This window comes from Rhinoderma darwinii, chromosome 12 (genome assembly GCF_050947455.1).
Source record: "Rhinoderma darwinii isolate aRhiDar2 chromosome 12, aRhiDar2.hap1, whole genome shotgun sequence".
Classification (NCBI taxonomy): Eukaryota; Metazoa; Chordata; class Amphibia; order Anura; family Rhinodermatidae; genus Rhinoderma; species Rhinoderma darwinii.
Genome location: NC_134698.1, coordinates 12672568 through 12679380, shown reverse-complemented (window position 1 = coordinate 12679380; position 6813 = coordinate 12672568).

Below are 6813 nucleotides of genomic sequence, written 5' to 3'. Positions count from 1 at the left end.
AGACCACTTCAGTAAGATGTGCCACTTTGTGCCCCTCAAGAAACTACCCAATGCTAAGACGTTAGCTATCTTGTTTGTCAAACAAATCCTGCATCTCCATGGGGTCCCTGTCAATATTTTTTCGGACAGAGGGGTACAATTTGTTTCATTGTTTTGGAGAGCCTTCTGTAAAAAGTTGGAGATTGATCTGTCCTTCTCCTCTGCCTTCCATCCTGAAACTAATGGCCAAAACGAGAGGACTAATCAGTCTCTAGAACAATATTTAAGGTGTTTTATCTCTGACTGTCAATATGATTCGGTCTCATTCATTCCCCTCGCCGAATTTTCCCTTAATAACCGGGTCAGTAACTCGTCAGGGGTCTCCCCCTTTTTCTGTAATTTTGGGGTTAATCCACGGTTCTCCTCCGTTTCACCTGGTAGTTCCAACAATCCCGAGGTAGAGGTCGTTCATCGGGAACTGTGCACAGTCTGGGCCCAGGTTCAGAAGAACCTAGAGGCGTCCCAGAGCATACAAAAAACTCAGGCTGATAGAAGATGTTCTGCTAACCCCTTGTTTATGGTCGGGGATCTGGTGTGGTTATCGTCTAAGAACTTGCGCCTTAAGGTCCCGTCCAAGAAGTTTGCTCCCCGGTTTATAGGGCCGTATAAGGTCATTGAAGTCCTCAATCCTGTCTCCTTCCGACTGGAGTTGCCCCCATCTTTTCGAATACACGTGTTTCATGCCTCCCTCCTTAAACGCTGCTCCCCGTCCTTGGCTCCCTCGAGGAAACCTCCTGTCCCCGTTCTCACCCCTGAGGGGGTGGAATTCGAGGTGGCCAAGATTGTGGACAGTAAGATGGTCCAAGGCTCCCTCCAGTACCTGGTCCATTGGAGAGGATACGGGCCTGAGGAGAGAACTTGGGTACCTGCCCGGGATGTTCACGCTGGGGTATTGGTCAGGAAGTTCCACCTTCGTTTCCCCAATAAACCAGGTCCACTTAGAAAGGGTCCGGTGGCCCCTCATTAAAGGTGGGGGTACTGTAAAGGATCTGCCAGGCACAACTTCTGTATATACGCCCATAGGTAATCAGTCTGCACTTGCCTCTATGTCTCTGACACTGACTCCATCTTCCACCACTCAGGATGGCAGGCTTAGGAGTGGGAGAGCCTATCGCAGCCTGGCCAGACGGAGCTAGCTCCCGCCCTCTGTCTATTTATACCTGCCTTTCCTGTTCCTCCTTTGCTTGTGATTCTTCTCGTGTGGCTTCCAGGCCCTGCTGCAGCTTCTAACTATTTGACCCTGCTTCATACTGACTCTGGCTTACTGACTACTCTCCTGCTCTGCGTTTGGTACCTCGTACACTCCTGGTTTGACTCGGCTCGTTCACTACTCTTGTTGCTCACGGTGTTGCCATGGGCAACTGCCCCAATTCCCTTAGCTTTGTGTACCCTTGTCTGTTTGTCTGTCGTGCACTTACTGAGCGTAGGGACCGTCGCCCAGTTGTACCCCGTCGCCTAGGGCGGGTCGTTGCCAGTAGGCAGGGACTGAGTGGCGGGTAGATTAGGGCTCACTTGTCTGTTTCCCTACCCCCCCATCATTACAGTTTCTACCATTTTTCGACAGGTTAATGACATAGAATGCCACCCTTAGTTCCATGTCAAATATTTCTAAAACTTATCAGCGTGAATTTGCAGGAAAAGAACAAATGCAAATTTTCTTGGATGGCCATTCTCCACTTTCTTTGTGCATGTATTATTTTCCACATGAGCGTGTTACGTTACATTTATGCACATCATAGCTCGTTATATATTGCAGACAAAATATTATCTGATTTACTAGTGGACTAAACAACAAGCTTGTATACCGTGATACTGGACCATTGATGCAAAATGTCAATCGAAACTATTTTGACTGTCTTCGCTGATGTATGCGCTGTAATCGTATCTACTTTGGGACATATGTTCATCCTTTTGGTGATTGCATTGGATGTAGCCAAGTCAAGAAGACTTCATTTAGGGGATTGGCTCATTTGTAACATCTCTGTATTCAATATTTCATACACGATTTTGAATATTTTAGAAAGTATATTTTTCTCACTAAGGCCGATAGAGATATCTGTTGAAACAGCCAATAAATGCTTTTTAGTTTTGATTCTGACTATCTTCTCCAGCAACATCTGGTTTTCCACCTGGCTCAGTGTATACTTCTGTCTGAAAATTGTGAAGATTAACCAACGATTTTACATTTACCTACAGAGAACATTTCCAAAAATTTTTACATGGCTTTTCATATTCACTGTCCTAGAGTCATTTTTATCCAGTTTTTTCTCAGTGTGGACCAACTCAAAAGTCCTTTCATCCAATACCACCCTTACTGAAGATGAGGGTGAAGGATCTCTGAAGATGTATGGAAAGTATATACCACGCATTAATTTATACAGTGCAACATTTTCCATCTCATTTATGATTTCATATACTTCATCCTTGACCATTGTTTTTTTCCTCTATAGACACATGAAAAAGATGAGGGATAATAGTAAAGCATCCAGAAACACTCCCAATGGTAATGCCCACCTCCGTGCTATTAGGACCATTCTATCTCTATTGGCAATTAATATTCTAATTTTTTTTTCGGGGCTACACTGGTTTTTTTTAAATATCACTTATATTTCTCCATATATTTCACTCGTTTTCTCATCCATCAGTAGCATACTCATGCCTTTGGTTCTTATAAAGGGAAACAGTAAACTGAATAAGGCACTTCAAGAATTATTCCAAAATTGGTTTTCTTCTGGATAACAGACAATTCTACTATACACCATTTTAGGGTATATAGAATTTGACTAAGTTTTATTACCTTTTTTTTGGGAGGGGAATGGAAAAAATAATTCTGACATTGTTTTTTGCCTTTCAAATGCACGACGTTCCCAGTGTGGAATAAATAACATTCTTACTTTATTCTATGTGTCGGTATGATTATGGAGATACCAAATATGTATAGTTTTGTTTTTAGGTTTTACTACTTTTTCCATAAAGAAAATGTTTTAAAAGAAAATACGTAATTTGTTTTTATGTTGCTGTTAATAGCGTATATAGATATAAAATCTATTTTAGTGTTTTATATGATTACTAGAAAAAAATTGCTGTAATTTTAAAAAAGCATATATCCTTTACTGTTTTTACAAACTATAAGTCTAATGTTTCTAAAACAAAATAAATCTAAAAAAAGCAAAAACTTAGAGTAAAAATTAGTTAAAAAAAGAAATCTGTATTGGTCATGGGAAAAAAACGCAGCAAAAAATCAGATAGATAGTAAAAAAGTAAAAACATTATAGTCACTTAATTAACATGCTAAAAAAGACTAAAATAACCTTTACCTAAATTGATAAAACAAAAAGTTCCTAAAAGTGTGGGACCATGATGCCTTGTCATCACCAGTGCAGGTTTTATTCATGATATATGATGTGACTCAATATATTTTATTTGTTTTCTAATAATATGCTAATCATTTTATATGCGCTTTATGTTATATTTACTTTAGAGTTAGCAGCTAATTGGGGGTTTTTGTAGATGTTCTGTCATAGCTCATTGGTGTGTGAGTTTTGTGGGGTGGGGGGGGGGGGGTTTACAGGTTGTTATTAAATATTTTGTACAGAAGTCAAATCGATAAAGGATCATTTGCATCCAGTATGTTGCTTTATCTGCTCACATTTCTGTTTATTACATTGTGTGCTTGTTAATAATCTTGGAGAATAAATATCACATAACAGATAAAATATTTAGTAATGTTTGACTTTCCTTTGGAACATAATGCCAAAAAAAAAACCCTAAAGGTTAACTTATTAGGAATGTAACTTGCTAAACATGTACTTTTCTATTTCTTAAAGCGACCTACAGACCAAAAATAATAATAATTGACTATACATTACAAATGTATAATAAACTTACCTGCTGCTCCGCTCCAGAATCATTCGACCTCCGTTCCTGTATTACGGTCTCCCACTTGTATCCAACATGGCCTCTATTGTCTCAAAATTTCCTATGGAGATCTTCCTTGAAAGTCTGAGACACGCCCTCGCTCCCTCTAGTGCCCTCCGAAAAACCAGCGATGATGACGTTGATCAGCCAGGGATCGGAACATAGGCCAGATAATTCAGGAGCGGGGAAGCAGGAAAGTTTACTACACATTTGCAATGTAGAGATATTATTATTTTTTTGGGCTGGAGGGCCATTTTAATATATCAATATTGCATATGATCATTTATTAAACCAAAACTTCAAAGATATACCATTTTCTTAATAGTAAATTTAACACTGCTTTGAAGACCTAAAATTACCAGATCAGGTACAAATGATTAGAACATAGTTAAGATGCTTCATTTATAAAGGTTGTGCTAAAAAAAACTCAAGTGCAAAAACGCATCAATTTGCGATAAACCGTGTGGGGTTTTGCCTCGTGGCGACTACCATAGCTTGGCCACAGCTTGTATGGGTACCCTTAGGCTAGGGATACACGTCAGCTTTTTGTCACTCATTAAAAAATAGCTAAGAAATCGCTGTGAAAGTTTTTGAGAAATATTTTCGGTAGATCAATATAAAGCCTCTGTTTACAATTTTCAGATAGTAGAAGACACAAATGTCACAAGAGGTTGAAGCCAGATAGAAAATGAGATTGTCTCCTAAATTAATTGTCACTTGACTATATATGCTCTATAACCTATACGCCTATGATAAACCACACAGACAACTTCTTTTTGGTAAAAAGGCATCAGCAGCCATTTTTATTAAACAAACATAACAAAGATTACAATCCAGTTGATAAATACTATAATAAACTTGATATATAATTTTATATAATAAGACTACAGTTCAGAGGTCCTTGAAGGCATATCCCCCTTTTATTGTTAAGCAGGTCTTTACATTGCCCTCAGCCGTTCTGCACCTGACCTAAGGACACCAACTTTCATTAAGACCTGTAACCCTCCGTGGAGACCTTGCCCACAGGAATTAAACCATCCAGACCGAGTGATCCACCCAGGCCCAAAACTCCATAAACCAATTAAATAACTTTAATTTCTTTCCACTCTGCCTTCAACCCCTTAAGGACATGGACTAGTTGGCATTTTTCAAATCTGACACGTGTCAAATTATGTGGTAATAACTTCGGAATGCTTTTACCTATCCAAGCGATTCTGAGATTGTTTTCTCGTGACACATTATTCTTTAAGTTAGTGGTAAAATGTTGTCGATACATTCAGTATTTTATTGTGAAAAACACCAAAATTTAGCGAAAAACTGCAAAAATTTAAATTTTTCTAAATTTGAATGTATCTGCTTGTAAGACAGGCAGTTATACCACACAAAATAAATGCTAATTAACATTTCCCATATGTCTATAGATTGATATTGTTTTTTGTACATCCTTTTATTTTTCTAGGACGTTACAAGGCTTAGAACTTTAGCAGAAATTTCTCACATTTTCAAGAAAAATTCAAAAGGCTATTTTTCCCGGGGCCAGTTCAGTTGTGAAGTGGATTTGAGGGGCCCATGTAATGCAAACCCCACATAAATCACCCCATTTTAAAAACTGAGCCCTCAAAGTATTCAAAACAGTATTTAGAAAGTTTATTAACCCTTTAGGAGTTTCACAAGAATTGCAGCAAAGTAGGAAAGAAATTTACAAATGTAATTTTTTTTGCAGAAATTTATTTTTAATCCTTTTTTTTCTGTAACACAGAAGGTTTTACCAGACAAATGCAACTCAATATTTATTGCCCGGATTCTGTCGTTTTTAGAAATATCCCATATGTGGCCCTAGTTTGCTAATTCACTGAAACACACACCTCCGAAGCAAAGGAGCACCTAGAGGATTTTGGGGCCTCCTTTTTATGAGAATATATTTTAGGCACCATGTCAGGTTTGAAGAGGTCTTGTGGTGCCAAAACAGTGGAAACACCCCCAAAAAGACAACATTTGGCCAACTACACCCCTCAAGGAATTTATCAAGGGGTATAGTGGGCATTTTGACCCCACTTTTTTTTTCTGAATTTAGTGGAATGAAGCTGTAAAAATGCAAACCTACATTTTTTTCCAGTAAAACAAAGAAAGTCTCTATTTTTACAAGGCATAAAGGAGAAAAAGCACCACAAGATTTGAAAAGCAATTTCTCCCGATTACAGCAATACCCCATATGTGGTGATAAACTGCTGTTTGGATACACGGCAGGGCTCAGAAGGGAAGGAGCACCATTTGGCTTTTTGAGCTCAAGTTTTGTGGCAATGATTTTTGGGTGTCATGTCGCATTAGCAAAGCCCCTGAGGGGTAACATACAGCTGACACCAACGGCTGATGTCGCAGGCTCGGCTTCTGAGCCTGCGCCATCTTGAAACTGCGGCCAGGCGCCTTTTAGGCCTTGCCTCTGGGGGACCTAGCAGGTTTCCGTTCTAGGCAGACAGGAGGCCATTGTTAGGCTTCCGGTCTGCTGGAGCAGTCATCAGAACCCCGCAATTTCATTGCAGGGTTCCGATCAGCTTGTAAAGACCATAGATGCAGCTCTCGGTTTTGAGGGCTGCATCTAAGGGCTTAATCGGCTGGATCAGAGGCTAGCACCGGTCCTGGCCTTGAAACTGTGTCTGCAGACGCGTCTGCCGACACAGTGCCCTGTTAATGCTGTGACGTAATAGACCGTCAGTTTGCGTTAACAGGACAACTCCTGTGACGGACTATTACGTCACATAGCGGGAAGGGGTTAAGGACCCCTTTCTTCCAAGCTGCTGCAACAAAGATAAATTGGCATCAACAAAAATAACCGCACAAAACATAAGGTCCCAAATT